Source organism: Lutjanus erythropterus, chromosome 4 (assembly GCF_056507025.1).
Source record: "Lutjanus erythropterus isolate fLutEry1 chromosome 4, fLutEry1.hap2, whole genome shotgun sequence".
NCBI classification, from domain to species: domain Eukaryota; kingdom Metazoa; phylum Chordata; class Actinopteri; order Lutjaniformes; family Lutjanidae; genus Lutjanus; species Lutjanus erythropterus.
Window position 1 is genome coordinate 32,897,413 of NC_139320.1, and position 13,234 is coordinate 32,910,646.

Genomic DNA, 13,234 nt, shown 5'->3' on the forward strand with positions numbered 1-13,234 from the left:
GGTTAACAGGTCAGACTGTGATGAACTGAATCAACAAAGAAATCAAAAATCAAAAATCAAAAATCAGTGAGCAAAGCTGAGAAACCAGTGTGTGACTGAACTGTGAACCTGTCTGCTGTCATCACACAGGTTGTATATTGAACTAGAAAGACGGAGTCACTCAGCACCTGAACACCACCTGGACATGTGTGGCTCTGAAACACAAACTGAACATGTACTTCTATTTCTTTGGTTATGAAAACAATCTAAAATCTGAGCATAACTCAGACGTGATTATTTGATGGTGAACTCTGTCAATGTCGACTGCAGTGAAGTAAACAAGCAGCCCCTCCCAAAATCCCTCAGTCCTACCTGGACCTGAAGTCTGGATGCTGGGTCCACTGGTCAAGTCTGGAAGGATTTCACTCGTCATGTCGGAGATGGAGTGAATGAGATGTCAGGAAAATTACAGTGCTGATAAAATACTGGAAAAAAAAAAGAGAGAAGTATAAAAAAAACAACTTAGCTTCCTGTCAATAATAATATCTCCTCCAGGTGAAATTATTCAGGATTAAAATAGTGTCTTCACTCTGTGTGTACTTCTCCAGTTTTCATTCAATCACCATCTAACTGTTTATCAATCATTAATCATTTATCTTAAATGCACTTGTTCTTGTTTTTGATTTCATTTACATTATTTTTTCAGTGTATGATTATGTAATCTGCCATAATGTTATCTGGTCTCTATATTTATTTTATTTGATCAATGATCAATTAATTATTGTTTAGGTGATTAAATGCATGTAGTTCAGCTTCGTATCAGCAGAGGGAGACAGATCATTTTAACACAGACTCTGATGGACATGAAACTGTAAAATCATCAGAAAAAAAGTTGAACAGCTGTTAGAAAATATCTTTGATAACAGGTCAAGAAACCTGTGAAACATAAAAACTGAAGGAGAGAAATCAACTATGAATCCCATGGTGCATCTCACTAACAAATAGCCAATCACAGAGCTTCAAATCCTGAGGATTAATTACAGAATTTCTCCATGTTTATGGCACTATAAAGTTCATCACATTTACTGTGTGTCTGACTCAGTAACCATGGCGATGATGGAGGCTTCTGAATTAGATTTGATTTGCACATCCACAGAGAGACATAGGAAACATTTAACATTTAGACTGATCCAAAACAGAGTATATATATGGGCAATAAATAAAGAATGTTAATAAATAAATATGGATTGATATGTAACAAATAGACATGGAAATAGTCAATAAGGAAATAATTAATCACTGAAATAAATAAATAAATAACTTCAGGATTAATTTAAATAAACAGATAGAAATTAAAGGCATAATATGCAACATTTTCCTTTAAAAATAATGTACAGACATAATATATAAAGATAAACCCTCTCGTCATCACTGACTCTCTGTCAGTGTGTGCTGCTGTCTGTTTCTGAAGACCTCTGACTGTATTTCTCATTATTTTGCTGCTCAGGACATTTTATCAAATTAAAATGTATTTAACATCCTGGGAATGAGACTCACCAATCATCTGTGTGGTGTGTTTATGAACAGCTCAGACAAATCCTACTCATTAAGTCAACAGGGGAGAGAATAAATACATCAGTCGATCAAAGAAATACAGGAATAAAGTTCTTATGTCTGCTTTCCTTGAGTTATTTTGGGATTTTATTTCTTAAACCATCTGGTTTATTTGTTTTGTAAATGCAGTAGGGCACCATATAGACTGTACCATTGTTTGTTGTGATGTTTGCTGTGTTGTACCTGTGATGAATAGTGGTCACACCTCTGGACACTCCTCAGTGTTGTCTGCCTCTCAACAAGTGGCCTCTGCTTACTTTCTATAGTTTTCAGTTACTTTATGTTGGACTGAGTTTTTTATATTCTGTAATATTCACTGACATTTTTAGAATTTATTTTGAGGCCTTTTTAGTGTTGATTAAATAATAGCAGTAATTGTATCCACCTCATTTTCAGTTTTTCATGTGTCTGTTATTAATCTTTAATCCTTCCCAACAGTTCCAGTTTGATTGCTTTGCTTATTAAAAATAGATTAGATTGATAGATAGATTAGAATAGATTGATTTATTGTGAAAACACATCTGTGCCTTATCAGTAACAGTAACAACTTTTCAAAAAATAATGACTGATTATTTCAAATGGCTATTAATGACACAAGATTAGGATATTTTCATGTTTGGGAAAAATTTGAAATTAAACGTGTTAAAAGCTGAAGGACAGCTTTTACAGAAACTGACATGAAAGAAGAACATGTGTTTTAATTAATACATCAAAGTGAAACAAAGAGGCCAAAAGGAGTCTGTTCTGTCTGCTGGTGGTGTGTCTCCTGGTTTGTCACCAACACCACTGATGATGGTATAAGATTCATATTTTCTATGAAGATTATCTGTCAGGAAGTCAAATTATCTGAAAACTATCAAAGAATGAGAAGTTGAAGTTCAGTGGCATTTTGCTGAATCTGACCATTTTCAAACCAATTATTTTATTATTATTTTTTAATTATTGAAGATATGTCTTTTTACTTTCTTTTACTTCCTTTCTATGACACTGTGTTTCACAGAGCTGAGAGTGTGTTGAGCTCTGTGACATTATTAACACTGCAGTGTCTCTATTCATGTCTTATAGCTGCTGACTGCAGTTCAGCTTCTCTGTTCCACAGTTCAGCGAGGGGCCCCAAAAATCTCTCATCACATTTTAATGGATGGAAATCGTATCCAGGCAACACCCAGAGAGACGCTGATCTGAGATCAGAGTCTGTACACAGAGGAGGAGACACACTTTATATAAAACATACATGTTGGCTCAAGATTTTTTTTTATCAGGAGAACTTAAACAAACTGTGCTGAGGTTCTCAAACTGTGAGGTGCTGCCCCTCTGAGGGACACATGAGAGCTGAGAGAAACAGACTGAGGTCAAAGGAAATAATCACTGATCGATAAGGTTTAATACACACACATTTACTCTTCATACCACACTAATATAAAAAAAACTACAGACAGATAAAAACGAAACCTCGACCTCAAAGTTCCCATGAAGACAAAATTCATGTTTAAGTGTTTTTATCAGATGTGTATTGAGCCAACGTCACCTACACGACAGTACTGAGATCAGATTGTAGCTATTCAGATTGTAAATGTCCTCAGCTTCAACTCTTGGTGTTTCACAGAGTTTCCTGACGGACAGAGAGCTTCACGTGTTGCTAAAGTAGTGAACCGCTAACTGGTTAGCCAAAACTTTTCCACTGTCGCTAACTTTAGCTTAACAGCTGAGGAACTTTGTAAATCAAACTCACTGTTACATTATGACTTTTTAGGATGTAAAACTCAAAGTTTAAGACTTGGTACTGGAGTGCAAAGACTTAAGACTTAAGAATTAACTTGTGACTTGGTATCATCTCAGGTGTTTGCTGACCTGAGATTCAGTGTGTCGTCATCTAAGGCAGCAAACCCTAAAACTCCACCAGGGGACGCTGCTGCTGCTGCAGAGGGTCCAGGGCGTGGAGTGTGTGTGTGTGTGTGTGCTGGGGGTCCACAGTTGGGGTGGTGGCGGGGGGTGGGAGGAAGAGGAGGAAGAGGAAAAGATGACCATTTCCTGCTGCAGCTAGAAAATAAAACAAACAGGAAACAAGGAGCAGAACTCCCCGGAGCTCAACGAGGAGACACAGAGACCGGTGGCAGGAGGACGGACAGAGGACAGAGGACAGAGGAACCCAGGAGAACCTGGGAGAACGTCTCACAGAGCAGAGGAGGACAACATCTGTAGGAATATCAGAAGAACGTGAAGAGACAAATCCAAGACTGTGGAGTACAGACAACCTGCAAACCAGCTGCTGACACACACACACACACACACACACACACACACACACACACAGTGGCAGAGATGTCACAGTCCTGAGGAACTCCTGGATTACTTAATTCTACAAAAAAACAGAAGACAAAGGTAAGAGCTGCTCCTTTAATCTGTGTGTGTGATTACTGATGTTATTTTATTTTATTTTAAAGGGACAGTTCACATTTTTTAAAGTGTGGTTGTATGAGGCACTTCTCCAGATGGTGGTCGACACGCCCCCAGTTTTTGAGAAGCAGCAGGGGGACTGATGTAGGAAGGAAAAATACGTCCAAACATGTGTTGGGACTTATTTTTCAACTAGTGATCAATCTGGCAATAATTTTTCTACTAATCGATTAGTTATTTGGTCCATAAAATGTCAGAAAATGTTGTGGACTAAAAAACTAAACCTGACCTTCAATTGACATGAGGTTAAGGGTTGAACTATCCCTTTAATGATTCATCAATTAATCAGTTGTTAGTATTTTCAACTATCAGTGAAGGAAAATGCACAAAATTCACAACCTGAACAGGAAGCAAGTTTACTTACAAACGTGACATGAAACTGTCTGTCACAAAACATCATATTGGTTCATAAAAACACAATAACACCTGAATTAATGTGATGAAGAGGAGAAATAATCATTTTGTATATAAATATGTAATTTACCATCAGTTGGAAGCTGCTGGTAAAGATTGAAAAGTGCTTTCATGTGACTTCGGAAAAGGTGTATGAAACCTGAAGCTGTGATTTTAGTCGACACGTGCAGATCAGATTTTAATGATCTGAAGTGTTGAGGACCCTCTGTGATTCCTGGTGTCCTGCTGAGTGGAGCTCAGACCCCAGGTTGAGAACCAATGACTTGTAGGACTTTTTTTTTCCCATCTCATTGGCAGAAACAGGCTTCTGTAGTTTTGGAACCAAACAGCAGAACAACATAAATGTTAAATTTTAGGGACTTCTAAGGTTCAGATCAGGAAATTAAGTCAGTGCAATATAATGGAGACAGTGTGTGTGTGTGTGTGTGTGTGTCTGTGTGTGTGTGTCTGTGTGTCTGTGTGTCTGTGTGTCTCTGTGTGTGTCTCCTGACAGTCAGAGTTCAGGGATGCAGGTGTTGACAGACAGTCCAGTCCTGCAGGACAGACTGTTGATTTTGGCTCCAGTCTCTCTTTTTATGTTTCAGATTAAATTTTGTCTTTAGAACAAATTTCACATCATAAATCATCATTTATATTCAGAGCAGGACAACATGACTGCTGGACAGTCCAGTGTCTCCGTCTGTCCCGGGAACTAAACCAAAACGTGGTCAAGTTTTCTTAGAAAACACATGTGTGGAATTCTGGGAATTTTAGCGTCCATATTCTCATGTGTTTGAGTTCTGAGTGTTATATAAGACTATGAATTAAACTGGAATTAGAATTACACCGTGGTTTTATTTTCCGTTGTACACTGTGACTACATGCCCATTCAAACATGGAGGTGTGCAGCAGCACCGTGAATCACAGCATTACTGCAAAAAACCTTCCAGTGTTCCTACAACAGACAGTTCATACTGACAGTAACATGACAGAGATGCTAAATCTGTTAAACAAACTACAGAGAAGTCAAGAGACTTTTACAGCCTCGCATCATCAACATCATCATCTGATATTTGTGAACGGACACTTACCAAAATTAACTGAGACATTTGTTTTTTCATACAAAAATGTTTGGAAATTCTGATCTAATAAGAGAATAAAGACATATTTTTACTATTATTATATATTTCAGGAGCACTAATGCACAGAAAATGAAATAGAACTTAAGAATGGATGATGTTTGTAAAGCTCCTCTTAAATTGACAGTTTTCAAATTAAAGGTTTCTGGTTACTGACTTTCACTCACTGAGTTTCATTCAATCCAGCTGCAGTGACACCATGAGGCTGCAGGATCCAGCTGTACTCCTGCAGATGTGGAGCTGTTGGAAGGGTTTATACAAAAAGTTAGGAATGATTTTTTAATTTACTGTATCAGCACATTATACACACCAGCGTCCCAGCAGAGGCAGATTCTGTCCCCTGTCCTTTAAAGACCGTCTGTCAAAGATAATGCCACTTTTTGTTCTTTGTGCAGCTGTCAGACTCATCAAAGATCGTGACTGACTGATTCTTAAGTTTTTTTTCCCACCCTCACTCCGGGAACTTTGCTTCCGATTGGCTAATACTTGTTTCCTCTGTTGTTCAGGTTGATTAAACGCTGAAAAAAATGTTTCTTTGGACCAGCTTTAAAAAAGATTACTGTAATCTGTTACACATGAATTGATTAGTTTTTAATTGGTTTTAAATTGAAATATAAAGTTTCATCCAAATCCTAAATATAATTAGAAACTGTCCCTTTAAAGGGTACCTCACAGTAGAGTAATACATCACAGTGATGTCATTTCTGAACAGTACTAACACAATACACTTCTTTTATCACTTTAGCTGCTTCCACTCAACATGATCATGATCACAACATCATCAATCACAACCTACATGATCAATAATTATTGATATCAATTGATATCAAACTTCACTATTCTGAAGAATTTAAAAAAACAAAAAACAAAAAACTGTTGGAATGTTCCTTTAAAAGATCCCGCTGAGTTCATTTAAGATACTGTTACAGCTCAGTGTGTGTGTTTCCTCAGCTGGGTGTGTGTGCTGACGGACACCTTCCTCTATGAAAATCTGTGTAAAACTTTCTCTCTCTCTCTCTGTGTGTGTGTGTGTGTGTGTGTGTGTGTGTGTGTGTGTGTGTGTGTGTTGACTGATTGATACAGTCCCGGGTTGAGTTCAGGTCATCAATACTACCTGATCACTCAGTGCAGCCCCACCGCTGCCAAACCTTTATTTTCTGTTCTGCTGCTCACCGGGACGCCCTGCCAAGGTGAGCCCCAGTGCATGCTGGGAGGAAGTAATTATGATGTAACACTGCAGTCAGAGCCCACTTCCTGTCTCAGGACGATAACATCCAGTCTGTTTCTATATTGAACTCCACTGGACTCTGGAGACACACAGTTAAATACGTGAAGAGGAAGTGACACAATGCAAATAATTCAGTGAATATGTGACATGGTTAAAGGGATATTACACTGTTTTTAAACTGAAGTTTGTTCACACGCTGCATGTGACAGTTTATTAATGAAACATGCAAAGAAATGAAGTGTTTCAGTAAATTCTCCTCACACGTTAACTCTCTCATATCACACCATTTTTATACCAAAATTAGCTCGTATATCTGGGTATTTTGGTATTTTTATTTGTTTGTTTGCTTTTTTATTTTATTTCATATTATTAAATAATTTGGTATTTGTTAAATTTTGGTATAAAACTGTCATTGTCAGGTTTTTTTAAATGTGGCTAAACCTGCTAAAAATAGGTGATTGACCATTTTCCCACTGCAGGTAGAAAAGTTTGAGTTACACTCTTAGAAATAAGGGTTCTAAAAGGGTTCTTCCTGCAGGACTGAGGTTCTACACAGATTATTTTAAGTTTTAGTTCCCTTTTTCAACAGTTTCACCAGACTGTTGATTAAATATCCATGAATGCATTTTTAATTGGTTAAATTCTCAATCATGATAAATTGTTTAATGATTAATCATTAACATCATTTATTCAAAACTGCTGCTGCTGCTGCAGTGTTTAGTTTTTTGTCCACATGTTCTGGTTTTCATTGGTCTGTTTGGGATCAGATCACCTGATTGGCTACAAAAATACAGGTAAAGGTTTGAATATTAATTCAACTTGTACTCAGTACTCAGTCATGATTTTAAAAGTAACTAAGTAGATTACATAGTGTAATGAAAACTTAAGTACAAATAAAAGTGTGGCCTTTAAAATCTACTCATGAAAATATAATTACCTCAAAGTTTCTTCGTCTCCTGGTTGTTGTCCAGCGTAAAGACAACATTAAAGCTGCGGTGGTGTGACGGGACTGTTCTTGCAAAGTGTTGTTTTTGTGTCTCAGTGACTGATGGTGACAACAATGTCTGAAATGTGTCCAGTACTGAAGGAGACGCTGCAGCCGTCAGCTGTGAAACAGGCTGGAAAGAAATCCTACTGTGGACAGTCAGACTGTCACTGACAGAATCAGGTTGTTATTCTGTGTGTCTGATGACATTCTGAAAGAATCCATACAGACACAGAACCTTTTATTAAAGAGTAAAATCAGTTTTGTTGAATCAGAAACAGATGATTTATGGCTCTGTTCAAAGACACCAGACTCTTTTATCGTCGCAAAACAAACTTCATTCAAACTGGACGGAAACAAAATAAAACTCACTGAAACCATCCTGGTTCTTCTTTCTACTGTTCCAACAATCACAGACTCTGGTTTGGTTTAAACTCTTAATGCTCAGAGTGAAATGGGAGCATATTCTGGTTCTACACTCTTAGAAATAAAGGTGCTAATGGGAACCATAAAGGGTTCTTTGGCTTGTAGCCATAGAATAAAAGTTTTTGGTTCCTCCCAGGGTCTAAAAGAGAACCATTCTATGGTGTAATGACTCCACCCAGAACTCTCCCTGGCAGTCCAGAACATTTCCACTGTCTAAGGGTGCTAACAAAAACCCCAGTGGGTTCAAGAACCATTTTATATCCCAAAGGTTTTATCTGAGAACTCTTTGACATCATGGACCAAAGAACCCTTGACAAAAAAAAGAGTTCTTCATGGAGTTCAACAACCCTCTCTGGGTTTCTGTCCAGAACGTTTCCACTGTTTAGGGGTGCTCACAAGAACCCATCCAGGGGGTTCTACCAAGGACTATTTTATATCCCAAAGGTTTAATCTGAGAACCCTTTTATATTACAGTACAAAGAACCCTTGATAAATGATTCCTTCATTGAAATCAACAACCCTCTCTGAGGTTCTATCGAGAGCCTTTCCACCTTCTAAGGGTGCTAACAAAACCCCGCCCAGGTTCTATAAAGAACCTTTTTATGTTTTAATGGTTTTATCTAGAACCCACCTGCGGATTCTACCAAGACGTGTTGACAAACCCTTTCTTCAAAAAAACAGTTCTTCAGAGGCAAATTGTTCTCTCAACCCTTGAGGAAGAACCCTTTTGGAACACTTATTTCTAAGAGTGTACCTGCTGTTTCTCTGATGTCTCTTTCTCATTCCTCTCCTCATATTTTCATGTGTAACTCTGTGAAATGGTGGAAAAGTTGCACCGATCTCCTCCCCCCAATATTTGGTTCAATCAATAAATCTGATTAGTTCAGTCAGTAATAATTTACTGTATTAAAATAGACAAAGACAAACTGAACACGTGACAGACAGACGCTGACTTAGTGAAAAGAAAGAAACGTGTTGAGAAATCAGAGTAAATCTTATCAGCTGTGTTTAACCGAAGAATTGACAGATTTATTGACACAACCATGATTTTTTTTTCCTCTGTTTTGTGTTTCGATTCTGACTCTGAGCTGCTGAACATGAAACCAACAGCGACAGCCGCAGCAGCAGAATACAAACCTCGCTCTGGTTTCTGGACTTCTCTTTATTTGACCCACTGACCTGATGAGACCACAAAGTGCTGCTGACTCAGCTCAAACTTTCTCCTCAAACATTCATCTCGACGCTTTCACAACGCAGAACGTTTCCAAGAATAAATGAGCTGAAACACAAAGATTCATGTTCTGGTTTCACTGCAGAGGATCAGACACCGCTGTCATTATTGGAAAGATTTACTCCCAAAATGACACACAGAGAACCAGCGACAGGCCGACAGTGACCAGAGCTTTATCACCGTGTGGTTAATGTTTTAAAATGGTTTGTTTAGGAAAAGATCATGGTTTGAGTTACTAACTTGTGAACTTATATAGCCAGGTAATAAACAATGAACCCAGACACAGAACAAAAACTACCCAGTGTGTCCCTGACTCCCCAGCTGCCCTTGGAAAGAACAAAGCATCATTAACTCTGTGATTTTGAGGATGGTACAGTACAGTCATAAAAATTAAACAGGACAACAATACAGTGTACCACAATATAATAGTACCAAAAATTATTCCTAACACATAAACATGCATGCTGTGTCAGGAGGTGGTGACAAAGGCTACGTGAATGATACGACAAATACCAGAGAAGTGACACAAAAACATAAAAAGGTATTAGGTCTTTCTTTCTTTCTTTCTTTCTTTCTTTCTTTCTTTCTTTCTTTCTTTCTTTCTTTCTTTCTGCACAGCATTGCATTGCTAACCAAACATAAGAACACGATGTTCAGGATCACAAAATGAGGCCTGATGTATGAAACGTTTTGATTTATGAGTGTCTGCAGTTTTTTGACCCTGGAGACTTTCTGTTGGACAACAACCCAGAGCAGACATGTCGACTGTGTGTGTGTGTGTGTGTGTGTGTGTGTGTGTGTGTGTGTGTGTGTCTGTGTGTGTGTGTCTGTGTGTGAACCTCCACATGTCCTCTGTGATTAATGTGCACGATAACCTTAGAGTGTATTTGTGTGTGTGTCACAGTTGGAAGTCTAAACTATTTTCTCACCAAGTCACCACTGTTATTATAGATAGATAGATAGATAGATAGATAGATAGATAGATAGATAGATAGATAGATAGATAGATAGATACTGATGTTTCTTCCTCCTGAAGCTCCAGCCTGCCACCGACCCTCTCCTTCAAAGCTCCCCGACTCTGAGCAGCTGCCTGTCGGCTCTGTTTCTCAGCTCTGCCTGGTCCACTCAGCCCTCGGTAAAGCTCTGTGATAGATGTGAATTGGGGAACCCTTGACTCAACATGAGAGAGAGGGAGAGAGAACTCACACACGCATGCCGGGAAGAGGAAACATTGCAGCAAAGAAAAACACATGCAAAATCACAATTGACCCACAGGGTCATAACAGAATGAACACAAGGTGAAGTCAAAAGAATCCAAGTGAGCTGACAAACTCCTGGGTTGAGCATATTGCTGGACTCTTTTTAAGAATTCTCTGTCTGATAATTCTGTTTTATGGTGACGTTTCCTGCAGGAGTTTCAGCCATTGATTCAGATTCTCACTGAAGGAACATACACTTGCAGCTGCACTAGTAGTACAACCAATAGGAAGGCCTGGTCTCTATATGACCTGTGATTAGTTTAAGTTTACCGTCACAGAGCAGATTAACTGAAATAGGGGTCTGCAACCTCCTGCTCCGGAGCTATATGTGGCTCTTTTGTTCTTTTGGATCATTGATGCCAAAGTAACATTGTCTATAACAGCTTTAAGTTCTGGTAAAACTGTCGCTGGTACATTTATGGCCTAGATGTTGTTTGTGAGTCACTCCCGCACACTGCACTAGACAATACTGGACTGTATGAGACAATACTGGACTGCATGAGACAATACTGGACTGCATGAGACAATACTGGACTGCACTAGACAATACTGGACTGTATGAGACAATACTGGACTGCCCGAGACATGTAGACAGTACTGGATCGTACTGACAGTCAACCTGTTCTGTTGTTCTGCTGTGAGGTCAAGTTGAATTATTTCTGAAGAATATTAACAGTAAAATCTGACAGTTTGATTTTTAAAATGATCAGCAGGGAGCTGAAATCATCTGTGAGCGCAGGTGAGGTCAGAGAGAGAGAGAGTGTGTGTGTGTGTGTGTGTGTTGAAAGTGGGGTTAATGAATATGGTGTCAGCTCTTTTGTGAGGTGTGTGTGTGTGTTTACCAGCAGAGTGACCGATGACTCCCAGCTACAGGAATGTACACACACACACACACACACACACACACACACACACACACACACACACACACACACACACACACACATACACACTGTAATAACGTCTTTGTTGATTGAAAAGTTTCAGATTTTTTTTCCGTTTGAGGAAATTAAGAAACAGGAAGCAGTTTGACATTGAGGGTGGGACTTTAAGCAGATCAGGAGGATGTGTTTGTTCTGCAGGAACCATAAAGCACTCGGGAGTCGTCCCAGTGTGATCCCGTCCTGACCCTCATGATCCTGAGGTCTGTTTCTGTCTGTGAAGCTGTAGGCGACGCAAAACCGATAATATATGTAATCATGAAGTGACTTCACTGACTGTGAGAACAGTTTTGGTGCTGCATTATTTTTACAGCAAAAAAACTAAAAATCTTCAACAGGTAGCATCTTATGTGCACAAGATAAAACAATATAACTTTTCAAGACTTTAGGAGCCCTTTAATCAACTCAAATGTACATTTTTTTTAATATTTATTTTTTTATGAAAGCAGCAGACATAAGAAAATGAGATGATAAAAGTTTTTAAATCAAAATACAAAACAGTAAAACTGTTAACTAAACTGCAGTACAGATTTGCAACACAGTCTGCAGGTAGCACTAATGATATCCAGCTAACAGGCTAACAAGCTAACAGGCTAACAAGCACTGAGTCTACTGTTGGACTCTGATACACGAACAAATCCACTGAAGTCCTGAAGCTCTTGTCCAGTCTCTTCAATGTTCTGGACAGGAAGTGTGGAAGGCAGCGAGTCTGTATGAGAGCTGAGATCAGCAGTCGAGTCGTGTATCTACCTATTGTTTGTATTTTGTTTGTTATATTTGTTTATTTGACAGCTCATTTAAAAGGACAGTTCCTTGGCTGCAACACCAGTATAATCTACAATTAAAAAAAGAGCAACAAGGAAAACACAGAGACACAAGACTTTTCTTTTTTTTATCGTGGCCCTTGTAGTTAGATGCTGTAGAAGTGTGTGTGTGTGTGTGTGTGTGTGTGTGTGTGTGTGTCCCCTGTTGAATTCACACTGAGCAGAGTGTTGGGATGTTCACACCGATCATAAGAAAGAAGGAAATGATAGGTTCTTATGCTAATTAACAGAAGTGTTTTATGTTAAATTAGTTAATTATGTTAACAATAGTTTTTTATGCTAACGTTTGTTATTATGCCAATATTAAGTTTATATGCTAATATTAGTTTTTATGTTAGTGTTTTATATGAATGTTAGTGTTTAAAGCTACACAACACATAAAAGCTTCTAAATTCAGGAGTGGGGTGTTCATACATTTAATGTTGTAGAACAAAACATGAAAATCTTTTAGCTTGTGTTAACCACAGACTTTATCTCTGACATCACATCAAAAATACATAAAAAAAAAAATAAATCCAGCTCCAGACGAGGAAACCACAGGTACTAACTCATTTCTCTGTTTTAGGACTCGTTCCTGCAGTGCTCTTCTTGTGGATTAATGTAGAATATTACTCAAATAAACCATCTGAGGAACTCAACTTTACCTGAGATTAAAAATAAAGACGATAAATCTTTATGTTTTTTGTTTTGTTTTTTTTGTGGTGAAATGAATTCATCCTTTCACTCCCACTGAAAATGTCCATAAATGTCAAACATAA

At 38.3% G+C, this 13,234-nt stretch overlaps 1 protein-coding gene across 1 annotated transcript in view; it reads left to right on the top strand.

Annotated features, from left to right (window-relative positions):
* Positions 1-3,746: 3,746 nt before the first annotated feature.
* LOC146328703 (exocyst complex component 3-like protein 2) overlaps positions 3,747-13,234 on the top strand; it is a 63,269-nt gene continuing 53,781 nt past the window's right edge. The window contains exon 1 of the mRNA XM_084717692.1: positions 3,747-3,975. The gene's annotated coding sequence lies outside the window, so the exon portion shown is untranslated. The remainder of the gene's footprint in view (positions 3,976-13,234) is intronic.